This window comes from Sciurus carolinensis, chromosome 5 (assembly GCF_902686445.1).
Source record: "Sciurus carolinensis chromosome 5, mSciCar1.2, whole genome shotgun sequence".
Lineage (NCBI taxonomy): Eukaryota > Metazoa > Chordata > Mammalia > Rodentia > Sciuridae > Sciurus > Sciurus carolinensis.
The window spans coordinates 48,118,270-48,136,895 of NC_062217.1; positions in this window are offsets into that span (position 1 = coordinate 48,118,270).

Here is an 18,626-nt window from a genome sequence, read left to right on the forward strand (position 1 = left end):
CATGAAGTTGTTTGTCCCTTATCCCTCCCATTCCTTTTCTAGGTCATTGTTTTCATTATCTCAGCACTGGCTGTTCCTCTACACACCTGCATCTGGAGCTCGCCTGTTTCTGTGCTTTTCTAGGGAGGACAGGGGAGTGTGGTTGGAGTTTTCAGGATTCTCTCCTTAGCTTCTGTGCTGAGCCATGGCCAGCAGAGGAGGAATCCTTGGGATTCAGCCCTGACTCATCCTCTATCTGCTCCAGCCCAGCCCAGGAGTCTGCCACAGTTTTGATCTCTTCAGGCCTTTCTGGAGTCCTGTTAGGTCTCAGAGTGCTGCACTTGCCACATCAGCCTCATCCAGGTGTCTGTGTGAACCCAGAGGGGATAGAGAGGTATGGAATCAGGTAGGATCCTGTTGGTTTGGGCTGCTTACAGTAGCCCTCAGACACTGGGAAAGTTACGCTGACACCTCAGGCATGGCCGGCTCTTGCTCAGTCTTCTTGTTTACCACTCCTGTGTCCTGCCCCATCAGCTGTCTTGAGCAGATGACAATGACTTTGGAGGCCTGAGAGAGTGTAAACCACCCTGGTATCTCTGTGACAGGCAAGGGGCCACAGACATGCTGTCGCTTAGTGGTAATCAGTGACTGGAATGTACAGGAGTGTCGGGGTCTTAAGCCCCCTTGCTCTTCTCGACCAGCAACAAGGGAAGGGGACACTCCCCAACAAGGTCAGACCGGGAAAGGTAGGGCGTACTGACCGCCTGTTCCCAGCTCTCCCGGCGGAGGACAATCAGACGCGTCAGGGAGACCCGTCACAGCAGGAATTCGTTTATTGAGGAAGTCACACAGCTTTTATGTAGGGTGGGGGCTAGGCGGGAACCAATCAGCTTAAAGGTCAGCAAGGCATGGGGTGTTCACGCAGGCAAGAGTCCCATAGGACTATATGGCAAGCACGAGTTGATCACATTTGCGGAACTGTTGTTAACCAATCCCTGACGGTGGCCCGATTCATCGTCACCAACCCTTGAAACCGCCTTTGAGGCCTTGATCTTGCCCACTCGCCAGGGAATAAGGAGTCAGCCTGAGTTAGTTAACGTCTCATTAGTCCCAACACAGGGGATCTTCCCATAGTCATGATCTGGGTGAGGCTGTTGAGCTGCTGGGTGCAGATGGTGTTGGCCTCTTTTGCACCTGACTCGAATAGGATTCAATTCTGTGTGCCAGGTGACAGTCTGCTCCCCTTCATGACAGTGATTCTGAGTGTTGTGCTTAAGAGCAGGTGCTTTGGAGTTACACTGACCTTAGTTCAAGTTCCTCATCACCTGGCCATGTGACCCTAGCTAGTAACCCATTCTCCTTGAACCTCAGTTTCTCCACCTGTAAAAATGGGGATGGTAAGACCAACCTCATGGTGTGACCATGAAGCTTAAATGAGATAACATGTGACAAGCCTGTGGGGGAGAGACCAGGAGGGAAGGCCCTTAATAAAATGCACCAGGCCTAGAGGTATCATATTCCATGGCCCACTGTCTGGAGAAGAATGAAAAGGAAATGTAAGGTACAGCTTCACAGATACACAAATGCTAGAGTCTAGAGCTAAGCTGAGAGGACTCCTCTCTGGACTGGCTGACAAACTCTCTGAGTTCAAGATTGACTCTCTTCCATCAGAAATTCCTGAGGGGTTCAGGGGGCTACCACAGGGCAAATGCACATGAGGGTCTAGGCATCATGGTAGTTTGTCTAGCCACTGTGTTGTCCCTCTGTGAGGTGTTCATGTGCATGAGACAGGAAACGTAGCATGCACTGACATCACCTTAATGAGGCTCAGGCACTTCCACGGGATGCTCCAGAGTCTTCACTGAAACTATTGTGCTGTCAAAAGCTGACATTATAACGACATTGCAGAAGGGACTCCCTGGGAAATCACTGCTCATTTCCTTTCAGGCAGTCCGTTTACCTGCAGAAGCTGGACCCGCTGCTCTGCTCTGCGGCATCTGGCGATTGACATGATCCCGTAAGTCAATTTTGCAGCTGAGTGGACTGAGGTCCCAGAAAGCCAAAGGCCTGAAGTGGAAAATATCAAGCAGGTGACTCATTAAACCATGAGTCTAGGACTTGAGCCCTGTGGAACTGCCTATGCACTGCTGATCTTATTGGATATTAAGATACCTGATTGGACTGTGGCCTTATTTTAGGCCAGCATGAGAAGAGAGAGTAAATTTGGGAATATTTCCCACTGCTGATTTTTCAGGTTTTAAATGCATTTATTCTCCTACCTCACTCACTTCATCCAATTTTCATTATCTACCTCTGACATGAAAACTTTCCTCTTAAATCTTCCATTCTATTTCTTCCAAGGTGTTTGCAAATGTGCCCTCTTCTCTTCAGTTGTTTCCCATCCCTGTTCCAAGTAGGCCAAAGAACACACCTTTGCTTTCCCTGAGAAGATAGAGGCCCACGGGGTGTTTTCTGGTCATCTTCCATCTACTATAACGTATCTCTGGTTTGTCACCTCTTCTGCACTTCCCGGTTTCAGGGTATGAGGTGGACATTCTCTTCAAAAGAGTTGGCCTTGGATGCCATCCTTTGGGCCTGGACCTGGGTTCTCTCCTATGGTTTTTGTCTTTCTCTTCACTGGGCCTCTCGAATGCTTTCAGACATGGACTTTCTCCAATGTCTGCTTCCTGTCCTACTTTCTGCTCTATTGCTCTCTCACTGTTGAGTTCCTTAGCCATTCATCTGTATCTGTGGGTCCCCACAAACCTCCTAATGCCACCTCCCCTAGTTTTTCTCAAATGGTACCCATGGAGGTCAAGGGTGTCTTTCTAATGGTGAAGCTGCCCAGTGCTCATTGCTGAGTGCTCTGTAACCTTGAATGCTCTTAATAGCCCATCTTCCTTTAGACCTCCTACTCCCTGGACCTCTGTGACCTCAACACTCTGAATTCTCTTCAGATACCTGACTCATTTTCTCTTATTTCTTTGGTATTTCTTCCTCTCTTTGTCCAAGATCTATACAATCCTCAGAACTGGATATGCTCTTCTCATATTTTCTCTTCTTCCTTTAAAAACCAATCCATCCTCATGTCTCCAAGCTCTGTGTAGGGGAGGGATGACCTCAAAGCAGAACAGGGACAAGGAGTGGGTTTAAGTGGGTTTCATTGGCAAGGGAAACAGATATTGAGAGCACGAGAGGAACTTGTTAATTTGGGGATTTCTCGATGTTTTAAGGTATCACTTCAGTGTATTCCATAGTTGTTTTTTCCCTGGCTTCCTCCTTTCTCCTCACACATCATGCAAATGTTAATTCAATATTCTGTTTATGGATTCTGGAACCATAGTCTTGAGCTGTGTTGTTTGCCGGTTGACTTCAGGATGAATGGCAGGTTTAAACCCCTTCCTGTCTGGTTCGTGGAAACCAACTTTTGTGCTGCAGACATTCTGACTGGATGTAAAATAAGAGGGAACTTCGAGTAGATTGATGGGCAGATGCACAGACCCTAGTGGGACAGGGGTCCACTGGTATGTGTGCTGAGCCAGTTTCACTCAGGATGGTTGACAAACCTTCTCTTTGTCCAGAGTATTCCTGTTTCAGAACAGAGGGCTGCCCAGGATGAGGGAGAATCAACTATCCCCCTTTACCATGCCCCTGTCTTTTCAAAGAAAAACATTGGAATAGTATCCAAACTAAGCATTCCTAAATGTCCTTAGGACTATGAGGCTTCCTCTCCTAGTGAAAACCAATCTCATTTTAAATCAGTCTGGGTCTGCATCTGGCTTTCAAAAAGATTTTTGTGAACTTCATCAACATCACTGACAAACTGAGAGATGCCTGAATCTCAACAGAAATCAATCAAGTGTTACAATTTTGGTGGGGGGGAGTTGCTTTGTTTTCTGACTTGTACCACAAACAGCAGCTCCAATCTGTCATTATGACTGAGAACATGTCACAACAATCTGTTTTTATTCTTTAGGAGAAAAGAACAACATCTTGCTCTCCTCTAGCTACAGCTAATTTGGAAAATTTGCAAGCTGACATGCAACTTGATTAAAATGACCTGGAGCCACCAATTCTTTTAAAATGCAACTCAGTGCTCACAGCCCCAGATCTTCTGTAGTCCAGTTAATCTCCTTCAAAGCTTTGTGTGTGGGTGGGTGGGGTGGAGGGAGAGGAGAGAACAGGGGAAAAGAGAGTTATGTTATAATCCACACAGAGATTTAAAATTGTTTTTATTTCCCCCTTTCAGCTTTACTGTCACTGTAGATTTCCCTCCTAGCCCAGAGGAGAAGAATAGTGTTAGTGTGGACTTCATAGTCCTGGGTGCAGTGCAGGCCCATGAGCCAAAGAGTTGGAGTTGGAGACTATTTTGACATTGTGGTTTCATTCCTATTCCATAGTTTTAGAAAATATGTAGGAATTTGTCCTGGTTTGAATGGGCTTACTAGGTCTTTGTCAAACCCTGCCTACATTGAGAGTAATGGTATTTCCTTCTAGGAAAATCAATGGGTAAAACACAACAATAACAGTTTGGGCCATTCTAGAAGTAAGAACCGTAGGGTTCTACATGATGGAAACTGAGGCAGTGTTCAGGAATCAGGGTGTAAGTTTGGTTTATGGATACACTCTTGTGAATGTTTGGGTTTTCTTATGGCTTATGCATATATGTATTATTGACCCATCAGTGAGGGAGGGAGGGAAGATGTTACTGTAGGAGGTATTAATATGGTTGGCATGGATGCCCACAGCTGTATTGTTCACTAAGACAATGTATAATTATTTGGAGACAATATATAATTACATGTTGAATTATGTGCTGGGCACTGTAAGTGTTGGTGTTTTAACTTGGAGAGGGGAGAGCTAATACTAGTTGAGATCACGTAAATGCAGACACTCATTTGTTGGGAACTGTACAGTAATGAGAATCATTCCTGAATCCTGTTTCCTTGGCAACCTATTCTAAAATGATGTCGATAAAGAGCCAGCAACACTTATCAATGAATCCAGTGTGCCTTGGGAAGACAAGGCTGAAAACAAGGCATGAAGCATCAGACCAAACCAGCTTTTAGGTGGATGGCCTCCTTAAAGTCTGGTAGAAATGTGAAAGGAGGGATCAGACATTAAGGTCATGGCTATCATCAGTAGCCCCCTGACACCCTGGCCAAGCATACATCTACTGCTGAGGTTGTGGGACATTAGTCGGTTCAGGCTCCAGCTCCTCTTCAGGGCAGCTCTCCTCAATGGCCATTTTTGTGTGGATGGGCAATAACAGATGCCAGAAGGGGCACCCTAGGGCATGTGAGTATGGAGCAGCACCCCTGTTTGGAAGACAGAGCTCTGGGGGGAGCAAGGACATCAGGACACTTTCCCTTTCCCCTGGTCTTTGTTTATTTGGTTTTAACAACACTGAGGTAGTAAAGGAGGACTGACATAACTAGTGCTTTCTTAAAGATGAGCAAAATAAGGCCAAGAAAGGGTAAACATCTTGTTCATGACATCCCTTAGCCTAACCTGTGGAAAACAAACTGAATCAGGAGCAAGGCTCCTGTAGTGAAAATGGTGTGGGACACCCAATTCCGGTGTCACCCTGGGTGGAGGCATCCGAGGTTTCTCTAGTGCCCACACCTGGTCAGGTGACTCTTCTGGACTGTAGGGAAGCAAGGCTGACATACCTCTTGAGGCATAATATTTTATCCTGAGATCAATCAAGAGACGGGGAGGCTGCATTTTGAAAGTTTCTTTTTATAGTCGTAAATCTTGTTCAGATTTTTCTTACCCATTTTAATTATGTTCTTTTAAATTATATACCATCAAGTACAGGCTGACTACATTCAGATCAAAACAATAACCCAGGCCTCTTCCAGATATGGAACTTCAATAATTGTTTACATTAGTGTCAATCCTGAGATTGAAAGAATGAAGGGGTGCTAATTTGCATGCTGTTAAAGGCCATCTATAAAAAACACTGAGAGAAAAAGATGAGAGCATAAATTGCCTACGGAGGCATCTGTTTAACTCTTGGGCTCCTAAGTGAAGTAAAACTCTTATAACAAGCCCCTTTGCTGTTAATTACAGAGCAACAGATTGGATGGGGCTACTTTTTCGCACTATGGTCCCTCATAAATCATGGCTTCTTTTTCTTTCCCTCCCTCCCTCCCTCTCCTCTCTCCTGCTGTCTCTTCCTTTTCTCCCTCCCTTCCTATTTACTGAGTCCTGACTACCAAACACAGCTCTTTGGTCTGGCAATATGAAAGTAGTTGAGGTACAGACCCACCCATATGGGGTTTCTCTTTTGGTTGGAAAGAGACACAAGGGTTTTTTTTTTTTTGTTTTTTGTTTTGTTTTGTTTTGTTTTTGTAGTAGGGAATTAAACTCAGGGGTGCTTTATCACTGAACCACATCCCCAGCCTTTTTTATTTTAATTTTGAGACAGGGTCTTGCTAAGTTGCTAAGCACCTCATTCAATTGCTGAGGCTGGTTTTGAACCTGCAGCCCTTCTGCCTTAACTTCCCAAGCCACTAGGTTTCCAGGTGTTCACCACCATGCCAGTGAATCACAAGGTTTTGATGACCTCTGACCAAAATCTTGTAGGCACATAGAGAAGAGAACTGGAGTTAAGTTCAGGGCTCATGGAGAAGATAATCTTTCTCTTGGGCTCAGAGGACAGTAGGAATTTTCCAGTGAAAGAGAGTAATTTGTAGGAAGGGAAAGGGCTTTCTAGGCAAAGGGAATGGCATGATCAAAGGCATGATGATAAAAAGAGAAGACTTGGGAAATGTATTTATAGGGGATAGTAGAAATACCAAAATTCGTACTCTCCCTTTAACACTGTAGAATAGCTGTTTCACCAGGGACTCCGATTCCTAAGTCCACTTGTGTCTAGATAGGGACAGGTGACTAGTTCTCACCAGTGACTGAGGTGGTCAAGAATCCTCTTCCATTCTGCCTTCCCATCTTCTGAGATAGAGCCTGACGATTCTGAATCCTAAGCAAGGGAAAAGCCATAAAACAGGAGTGAACTGGACACTGAATAACCATGTGGAAGGTCATCCACAGACCAGTAGCACCTGCATCATATAATAGTACCATGTGAGTAGGGAGTAAACTTTATTGTGAAAGCTCTGAAATTTGGGAATTTTTTTTTTTTTTTTTTTGGTTGTTGTAGCTGCTGACATTACCCTAACAAATCCACTAAATATAAGTGGAGTGGCATCCTAATACATGTTCAATTAAAAGAAAGAAAGAAAATGAAAAGATTCCACAGTTAAATTTGGGAAATAGCCAATTTAATAGGTTTTATAATTGCAGACTATTACAAACTTTTACTATTCCAAAGTGTTTCATTGACTCTCCAAGAGAATTCTAGAGTATAGTGTTTTCTAAATGTTTTGGTCCACGTTAACACTTTTTTTCAATACTTAAAATCATATCATAGTTCTGTAGAAGCCAGTTAGTTGGGAAAAGTAGTGTTCAATATGGGGGTGGTTGTATCAGGGATGGGGTAGGAAGGGTGAGGGGTTCATGTGAGGTGCTTCTGCCCCCACCCTGCAACCCTGGCTCCTTCACTTTCCCCTTAGGCCTCAGATGAATCATGCTTTGTATTGTGCCTCTGGCATTTGTACGCATGTCTTCCTGAATTGTTCTCCACTCTTCAATTCACTTTTCCCCCATCCTCTGCAGTTCAGCTTCCTTTGTGAACTGCATGTCCTCCAAGTCAGAACAAATTCTTCCCCGTTGGCCTGCATAATATGTTGCTTCCACCAGGTTTTTTTTTTTTCTTTATTTTTTTTTTTAATTTTTAAAAAATTTTTTTATTGTAAACAAATGGGATACATGTTGTTTCTCTGTACATGGCGTAAAGGCATACCATTTGTGTAATCATAAATTTACATAGGGTAATGTTGTTTGATTCATTCTGTTATTTTTTCCCTTCCCCCCACCCCTCCCACCCCTCTTTTCCCTCTATACAGTCCTTCCTTCCTCCATTCTTGCCCCGCTCCCTAAGCCTAACTCTAACCCTAACACTAACCCCTCCCACCCCCCATTATGTGTCATCATCCACTTATTAGCGATATCATTCGTCCTTTGGTTTTTTTGAGATTGGCTTATCTCACTTAGCATGATACTCTCCAATTTCATCCATTTGCCTGCAAATGCCATAATTTTATCATTCTTTATGGTTGAGTAATATTCCATTATATATATATATATATATATATATATATATATATATATATATATATACCATTATATATATATATATATACCACAGTTTCTTTATCCATTCATTAATTGAAGGACATCTAGGTTGGTTCCACAGCTTCCACCAGGTTTTCACCTGTGCCTGTCGCTGTACTTAACTCATTTGTTAAAAACTGTGTATCCAAGGTATACTATGCTTAAAAACAACAACAACAACAACAACAAAAAAACCCAAAAAACAAAACAAAACAAAAAACCCCAAAAAACAGTAAGGTATTGTTATGGTTTGGATATGAGGTGTCCTTCAAAAACTTGTGTGTGAAACAATGCAAGAAAGTTTAGAGGAGAAACGATTGAATTATGAGAACCTTGACCCAATCAGTGAGTTAATCTCCTGATAGGGATTAACTGGGTGGTAACTGTAGCCAGGTAGGGTGTAGCTGGAGAAGGTGGGTCATTGGGGACATGCCTTTGGGGTATATATTTTGTACCTGGTGAGTGGAAACTCTCTGCTTCCTGGTGTGATGTCTTGAGTCGCTTTCCTCCATCACACTCTTCTGCCATGATCTTCTGCCTCACCTTGAGCCCCAAGGAATGGGGCCAGCTCTCTATGGACTGAGACTTCTGAAACTGCGTGCCCCCAAATATACTTTTCCACCTCTACGTTGTCCTTGTCAGGTCATTTTGGTCATAGCCATGAAGAAGCCGACTAAAACAGGCATGGCTTGAGTAGCAACCAGGACAGACTTTCATAAATCAACTTATCTGTGTAGACAATATTTCAACCAAGAAACAGTATGGCCAGTACCTGAAGTGCCCCTTAGGTTCCCTTCTAATCACCACCCCACCACGATGACCACGGCCTGCCTTTTACCATCATACACCACGTTCTCCTGCTTTTGTAATTTACTCAGAAGAAATTATAACCGGATGTGGTGGCACATGCCTATAATCCTAGCTACTTGGGAGGCTGAGGCAGGGGGATCATAAGATTGAGGCCATCTTGGGCAAACTCTCTCATATATATAAAAAATAAAAAGGGCTGGGGATGTAGCTCAGTGGTAGAGTACCCATGGGTTCAATCCCTAGAACTGCAAAAAGAACTGTAGTATGTATTTTTTTGTGTTTGAAATTTGTGAGTCATTCATGGAATTGTGTGTAGTTCAGGGTCATGAGTCTGTGTTCCATCCTGTGAACGAGGCATCGTTTATTTACTCATTACCCTGTTGATGAGTAGTTAGGGAGTTCCCAGTTTTGTTTTGTGAATAGTGCTGCTGTGAATTTTCTAGTTTACCTCTGTGGATGAGTGTGTGGCTATCTTTCTGCTGGCCGTATACCTAGGAGTGGAATTGCTGGATTATATGGCATGAGTAGGCTTAAGCTTTAGTGGATCCTGCTAAATGACTTTCAAAGTAGTTAAAACAATTACACTCCCAGCAGCAGTGCATGAGAATTCCAGTTGTTCTGTTTCCTTGCTGACACTTGGTAATTTCTTATTTTTGACATTCTGGTAGAATATAGCCATTTGTCTGGTTTTGTGTTGGGTTTTCTGTATTTTTCTTACTGGTTTATTAAAGTTCTTTGCATATTCTGGTGTGGACATAATTTAAAATTGAGCGCTATTTGTTTTTACATTCAATAAAGTTTTGTTGCTTCAAATAGAATAAAAATGCCACTATCAGACCTTCAACTAAGGGGTGGGCTCTATCATAATGCACTGCCTCCCTCATGACCAAAGCTTTCTGACCAGTTAAAGAAGGGAATATCTAACAGGGCCCAGTTCAGATGATGCTCTGAAAGATCTTGGGGCCCAGATAGTCCTTCTTCTGCTGAATAATCCATGGACCACACAGACATCACGCCAGAGGTGGGGATGGTCTTCATTCACTTAGTCTTCAACAATTATTTATTTAGCACTTTCTAGGCTTTATCAGTGAATAAAATAAAAATCCTTGTTCTTACAGTGCTTATGTTCTAGTGGGGGAGATGGATGATAAGTATAATCGGGTTTTAAGTTGTGTAGTATCCTGGAAGGTGATTAGTGAGGACCAGTCAGGGGTGTTTTGGGGTCAGTTAGCAGAAGGTGAGAAGGTGAGCTTGAGCAAAGATTGAGGGACGTGTCTATCAAGACATCTGCAGGGCCTCCATAGAGGGAAGGACTGGTATAGAGTCCTAGGTGGAAGTGTGTCTGGCAAGTCCAGGGACAGCGAGAAGGACAGGATGTTGCAGAGGTAATGAGCTCAATCATGGTGGGGCCTGGAAGTCTGTCTTAAGGGCTTTGCTCTGACAACATGTGAGATGAGATAGGGATTCATTGGAGATTGGAGGAGAGGTGTTGCATGATCTCCTTTACTTTGCATACCACTCCAACTGCTGTGTGAAGACATTAAAGGGAGAAAGGACAGAGGCATGAAAACACTTGGGGAGGTTTGTCATGAACTAGGTGAGATGCTGCTGGCTGGGACCATGGCAGCAGTGGAGGAGGTGGCGAGAAGTGGTCAGATTCTGGATGCATTGGCAGTTAGACAGGATTTCTTAATGGAGTGGATGTGGGGTGTGAGTGTAAGACAGGGATCAAGAATGGCTTGGCTTCCATGAGACTTCCAGTTCTGGTTCCTTCTCTTCATGTAAGGTGCCCTCTTAGCCCACCAGGTCTGTTGTCCTCTTCCCAACTCCATCCCCCTTTCCATCCCTTCTTTTTCTTTCTTTTCTTCTTCTTTTCAACCCATTGATATGACAAAGCTCTCTCTGTAGGTTCCCTCAGGGCTTGGCTTTGAGCTCTGAAAGCTAGTTCTGAAAGTAAAAATTACTTCTTTTCTTTGGCATTCCCACTAAAGCATTTTTAATTTTCCCTGAGGTCACATGAATACCTCTGACTGATCAAAAAATAAGTCACAAAAAGGAAAGCACAATTGATTAATATTTTAAGATAAATTTTTATTTTTGTTTACTATTTGTATATTTCCATGTACTTGGAATCAGGGAAACTTCTGGGTTAGAGCTGGAAGATAACTAAGAGATTGTATGATAGAGGGCTTGTCTTTTATATTTGAGAAAACCTAAGACTGTGCTCAGGGAGGTAAACCGAGGCCTGGGAAGGTAAAAAAGTCCACAGGTCAGTTTGTTTAGTGACTGGACTGCAGGTTTTCCACTCTTAGGGAAATGATTCTTTCATGATGACAGACCTGGGGTTACCTTCTGTTTCTGGGTCTTTTATCTGGGCTTTGGTTTCCTTTGGTCTTTTCCCCCTCTTCATTCTCTGCCTCTGTACTGTGCTCTGCAGTTGAGGTCTCTTGGATTTAGAGTCGATCTAGTACATTTCAAAGTCACGTTGATAGCAGTTTCATTGATAGTGAATATACTCCTAAAAGGCCTAGCTCTCTGTGGGTGCTCCATGTAAGCTGAGTTTTTGTCAGGGGAGTGCATGCCTTTGGGAAGGGCAGCTATTTTTTCTTGCCTCCCCAGTTCAGTGCCATGTCAGGTCCTTCCAGCTTGCTGGGTAAGACTGTTCTGCTGGTTTACCCCTTCACATTCAGAGCATGGCACTGCTCAGGGATACTGAGTGCTTCCCCTCTGCCAGTCCTGATCTGTGTTACAATAGCAGCCGTGTTTTCCTTGGCTTGGATGGTGTTTGAATTAACTTAAACAAACAGGCAGAGCAGCTGGTTAGTGGCACAGAATGTTGGATGGGGGTGGGGGTGGGTCCAGGCCAATACTGCCTAATTTGTGGCTGCCTCTGGTTGTAGGAATTCAAGCCCGGGTTCTGTTAACCTGAGTCAGAATTTGCTGTTTGTGTCCTTGGAAAGAAGGTAAATTGTGGTTGGTTGACCAGTGGTTGACTGCACTGTAAATACAAATGGAAGTCACAATATTCAAATATACAAATTCACAGTGTTACACAGCACACAAAGATGTCTGAGTTTACAGATGTGGGCGCTGATTCTCAGAGTGGTAAAGGGAGGTAGTTGTCTAAGGTCACAGGTAGTGAGGGACAGAGCTGGAGTTCACACTCAAGGCTCCTGTGACCCCACATCCCATTCTTTCCCACTGAATTATTGGTCAAGGGTCTGCCAGTGTCTCTGTAGGATGTGTTTTCATTCTAAATCTCTGCTTCTGAGTTAATTACCCTCTGCTTGATCCGCCCCAGGGGTAGTAGTTACCAGCTCAGCCCTTCCCGGCTGCTCCCTCTGGTCTGCAGAGGTTCTCTGTTTTGGGTCTCTTTACCCTTTTCTGGTGCTCTGACTGACACCATGGAACATCCATCTCCAGGCTAAGGGATATTTGATTAATGACAGGGTTCTCCGAGGCCCCTTTTTTCTGGTTCTGCTCTTTTATGGAACATGACAGCTAGCACAATGGAGAAAATGAGGGACTAGGAGTCAAGTTAACTGGTCTGAGTCCTGGCTGTGTGTGCTGGTGTATGACATTGGCAGCTTTCCTGCACTTGGGCTCAATTTCCTTGACTATAAAACAAGGAGGTTGGGAATAATCTATCTGGTCCCTCCCAATTTGAAAATACCGTGCTTGTCTTTTAAAAGGCAAGCAAGCAGACTAAACAATAAAGTCAATATACCTTCCCCAACAAAAATACTCTCAAATCCACATCTAATAGGAATGGCATTTATGATTTGGGTATTGGCATTAATAATTGTGGTTGTAAGATTCTAATGTGGTTGCTGCTAAAATTTCATCAGAAAATTTGAAGCAATGCATGGTGGCAGACTTTAATCCCTTTAATTCTCTACGCGATATTTCTAATATATATTTTGTCAAAGATTTGATGTTCTCTGCTTAGGTATTTCTAACAAGCACTCTCTCCAAACAAATCTCTCTGAAAATGCATTAGATAACGCTGTTCCTTCAATTCCATATCTTCCTTGCTGTCTAAACTGAAAAAGCCAGTTCACGTTATTAATGACAAGTCATTTTGCAGAGTGCCCGGGTTAATAGAAGAGATAACTGGCAAAATATAAATGTGTAATACTAACATGCTAAAGATAAAACAGAGGTCTGTTGTGGAATGTATAATGTGGAGAATGGAGGATAAAGTTACTGACTGGTGCAGAATTTGTGCAGAATGAACAGGACAGTATGGCCACCAGCTGGTCTGTTGATTTCTCTAAGTTGCTACTTTCCTGATCCCTTTTTCTACTCTATTATCATCCTAAAACCCAAATTCTAGAATTTAAGGGTAAATAGGGTCCTTAGGAATTTGGAGGATGAGGAAACCAAAGGCCAGATGGGTGAGGAGACTCATCTCAAGAAATGTTACCAGTTACAGGCAGAGGTGACTTAGGGACTCATACTTACTCCCACTTTGGTGCTTTACCCATGATTCTGCTACTGCAGGTGTGTGAGAGTCAGCTTTCCATCACTGTAACAAAGTACCTGAGATAATTACCTTATAAGAGGGAAGGTTTATTTTGGCATATTCTGGTTTTGGAAATTCCGGTTCATGATCAGTTGGCCCCATAGCTTTGAGCCAGTTGGTGAGGCACAAAGTGCAGGTACAGTATGGTAGAGCCAAATTTCCCCTCACAGCCAAGAGAAAAAGAGGAAAAGAGGAAGAGGAAGGGACCACGGTCCCACAATCCCCTTTAACATATTGCCTAACACATAGTAAGTACTTAATCACAGTGCTAATTATGATTAATTTTTTAAAAAGCGGTTTAAAATGCCAGCTAATGCCTCATTTAATCACAACCCTTAGGCATTAAAAACATTTACAAATGCCTCAGCATAGATATTTAGTGGGAAAGGGTTTTTGTCTTTTATTTCTCAGTTAACCTCCTGGCATTTAAACAGTGAATGTGGGATGAGGGGACAGGCATCCATTTGCATGTAGCAGGGCTGTTTTGAATAGGTAGTTCCTAGAACAGACTCTAGCAGAAAACTCTCTCATGTATCTCAACTACCCACACTATTTGGAAAAGCAAACAAAGCTGCATTGATTTGAGTTGATTGCTTTGAGAAATAACAAATTGGCTGAATCCAACTATTTCCTCCCTTCTTCTACCAGCCAGTGTTTGGGTAGATATAGTTTCATTATGAAATTTGACTGAGCTCCTCTACGGATACTTCAATCTTAAGATATAAACAATCTGGAATGTTTTGTGGAAGACCTTGAATGATTTCCAAAGAGGAAATGGAAGCCGGACCAGCCAGAGAGTGAACAAATTCAGGTTTTCAGTTTCAGGTGACCTTGATTAACACACAGCAACAGAACAATTGCTCTCCCTGAAAACCTACCCTCTCCCTGTCTGGACGAGTTTGATCCATTCTTCTCTGCCTGGAAGGATCAAGAAAGAAACCTCAGGAAGAGTGGAACCAACTCCTCATTCTGCAGATGAGGAAGCTAAGATTCAGTCATCTGATACACTTTCATATTTCTCCCGTGGTCCCAACACAATGTTGCAGTTCAAGCAAGAGCTATTGAAATTTCCAACCATTTTCCAGTTTCCTCATTATTCACAATGAAGCAGAATGGTATCTTTATTATAAGTGTGAAAGCATCTACTCTCTGGATATGGGTGTATCCATCTGCTTCCCTTGAGGTTGGTGCAAAGACAGGGTATAAAGGGTCCAGGTATAGATGGGCGTGGGGGGGTGCCAATGGGCAGAGTGAAATAGGCCTTCACTGCCACCCTGTGGTCACCTGGGACCACAGAGGGTCATTCCTCCCAAGGCTCTCCCTAGCTTCTTGGGCTGCTTGCCTGAGATCTCTATGAGTGAGCACAGTCAGCATTACTTCAATGGAGCTTTTGTTAGAGTTTTTCCTTCCACTGCATTTTCACTTTCTTTAGCCTCAGGAAAAGGGAAATTGTTGAAAGCTAGCAAAATTCTATAATCTGAAAAAATATCTGCAGGGAGGAAGAGGTCAGGATCGAGGGAATGGCTCTTAAGATGAAATGTTTGAGGGCTTTGTAAGATCCTTGTTTCATCCTGCTATAGTGGCTCCCAACAAGAGCAAAGATTTATGGGCCAAAGGCAGGCCCAGGGTTGTCACCTGTCATTGTTATCACCTGGTCAATTGGGGAAGTCAGTACAGACGAGGATTTGTTTATTATTTCATTTATCACCCTTGTCTGCAGTCCAAATTAGTTCTCACATCACATTCTGATAGTCTCAGATTCAATATCATCAGTTGAAATACTAACGATATTTTTCAGTGCAAAAAAAATGACTTTCAAGGCATGTATTATGGAAAGGATTATAATAAATTAAATGCCTAAACTGGCAGAGTGCAAACAATTTTGACTCAGATCTAAATGTTTGTACTGGCTGTTTAAACATTTAATTTGTTAGAATGAAAGTAGCAGCACAGAATAAGCATGTTAATTAAACTTGGGCTTTAGCAATGTGAGTCATCCCATGGACACAGAGCGTGACAAACCCGGACGGCAAAAGTCATTGTGCATGATTTTCTCATTCTCCGAATGAGCACTTTACATCTCTAAACCCTGAAGACATTAGTGATTTTTAATGGATCGTTCTGTCTTTCTGAGGTGACTTTTAGATGATGCCGTAGTATTGTTAGTCTGGGAGACAACTTTGCTAATTAAGTTGCAGGGAAGTTATCGCCCACAGATAATTGATTAAAGTGATTACATGGATAATCTGTTCTGTGCCTTCACATTTAAACATAGAAAAACGTAAAGAAGGGGAGGCATAACAAAACTTCTAAAGACCAGATTCCCCCAAAGAATCTCTCTCATTGCCATCATATCACCATCACCACTGTCGTCATCGTCAACATCATTATCACCTCTCTTGGGACAGTGGAACATCCAGTTCTAAATTTTCTTGTCAGGTCCTGGTTCTGCCACAGATTGGTAACATGATGCTGGCCTTCTCTAAGCTTCGTGTTCCTCATTTACAAATGAGAGCATTTCTTGTTAAGATAAGGCTAAGTTGATGAACCCCAGAATATGGTGATTTAAATAAGATAGTAGTTCATTTCTGTCTTAAAAGCAACCCAGGTGTTTGCAGTTAGCAGAACTACATCCAAGGTCCTTCACAATCTGACCCTGACCTACACTTCCAACTCATCACTTTTTGCTTTTCTACTTCTATCTATGTCCTCGATGCACTCTTTCCTATCTAGAATAATCATTTCTCCTTGCACATTTTATCCCTTGGACATGGCCGACTGCCATGAAACCTGGTGATTTCCTCCTTTTGCCTTTGGCTACCCCTGTTAACAACATTCACTGTCTCTTCCTCTGTGTTCTGATGTCTTTGACTCTTTTACAGTCTCTAATTCTCTTTGCCTTAAAACTAAGTTCTTTATACAAATAGGCTATGTGTTCCTGGAGGCAACAGGTGGCATATTATTTATCTTTGTTCCCCAACTTCTCTTTCTTTCCTTGCTTTGTCCAATATCCAGCATAGTTCCTGGCCTCTAAAAAAGTGAAGGTTGAACTGAATGTAGTTGAAAAAAAAAAAAAAAAAAAAGAAAGTTGTTAGATAGGAAAACTCAGTCAACAAAATAGCAAACATTTGATAACTCAAGGGGCCAATTAGGCAGTGGACTATTCATTGGAAAATTCCAGATGTTGATCACAACAGTTCCAATTAGACTTATAGCCTCTGTTAAATCAAGAATAGCATACAGAAAAATTCCTTGAGCCTCATATCCTTGAGGAATCATGTGCCCCTCCTATGTATTAGGAAGACTCTTCCAGAGACTGCCATAATTTTTCTCAAAACTTTGTCCATGAACCATGTGAGAAAACAAAAATGTTTTACCTTGGATGTATGGGCATGGATCCTGGATATCATATGCTTTAAATCTATCTCCATTTGTGGACTTTCTGCCTCTATTCTACCCACCAGCCATGTTAGAATCTAAGACTTCATTGTGTGAAGGAGTCGCATTTAAAATGGTAGCCTCGCTCATGGAATTCAGTGCAGGGGGCTCGGAGCTTTGAGATATGCTATGGGTTTACTGTGCCAATGGGAAAATGCATCTCCCTTCCTCAAACCTCAATCTTCTCATTTGTGAATGGAACAGCCACACTTACCCCTTCTTACAGGGGCTGTTTGTGCAGATGATGGCAGCTCATTAGTGAAATGCTTTGAAAAGATCGTAGGGAATCCTGTTGGGTACTGTTGGGAGGCTAACCTCCAGTCTTATGAGAGTGCATATTAAAACCATGCATCTGCTCGCTCCAGTCACTGGGTGCATATGAACAGTCCCTTAGTTGTATTTATAACACTGTGGGTTTTTTTCTAAAGAAAGAAATTAAATTTTTTTTTCAAATTTTACAATTTTACAGAGGAACCGCGAGTTCATCTGCTTGAATGAATTTCAAATCATAATTTAGTTAATGTCAGGATGGCAATAAAACTTATGAAATACGGCAAGGGTAGGGAAAAGAGAAAGCTGGAGGGAGAGATTCACACAACTCCACCTTTCTGCCTGGAAGTTTTCTTTTTCTTTTCTTCCCCCTCTATGCCCTTCAATTCCCTTGAACATGTAAAACCTTTCTGCTCTTCTTCATCTAAACGAATCTGGCCAGTTGGCATTTTATGCTTGTAAAACTAATGGAAACCGCAAAGATGGATGTAGAATCTGTCACTTCAGAGATTTTCAGTTCTTTGAAACTGTCATCTCACAACTCACCTGTGATTGGAAGTAACCTTGCTCAAAATGGAGGAGTCGAGGACATCTGAGTGTGGTGCCCTCACCCCCCCCCCCATCTGCCTTTTCCCACTCAGTTCTTTTATTCCAGCTGGAGTCTCGTCTCCTGTGCCATCCTATGCACAGTGAAAATTAAAAATGAACGGAATGGTCTCTGCTTATAAGGAATCTATTCTGTATGGTGGCTCCAGGATGTTTCAGAGAGACAGGGCTTCAGACCAAGAACTAAATTGCACTTTAGTGTTGCAATTTTAAGAGTAGGGAGAAGGCTGGGGGAGAGTAGCGAATCTTTAGGGTGCCTCAGAGATCATATTCCAGGGTTTATATTGTCTGAATATAAGATAGGACCTGATTATGAGCTACAATTCTATCATCTTCATATATAAATAAGGAGGTTTGTTTTTGTCAGCTTTTATGTTGCTGTGACAAAATACTTGACAAGAACAAATTAGAGGAAGAAAAGTTTATGTGGGGCTCACAGTTGCAGAAGTCTCAGTCCATAGACAGCTTACTCCATTGCCCTGGCTCTAATGTGAGGCAGCACATCATGGGAGAAGGGCCCAGCAGGGGAAAGATCCTTAGCTCATGGATGGGTCAGGAAGAGGAGAGAAGGGAAGGGGCTGAAGGAAGATGCACCCTTCAAGGACACTCCTACCTCCTCTAGCCACGCCCCACCTGCTTATATTTACCACCCAGTCATTGCATTCAAATGAGGATGGACTGATTAGGTTACAGCTTTTACAATCTAATCATTTTACCGTTGAATAGTCCTGCATTAACAGGAGCTTTTGGGGGGACACCT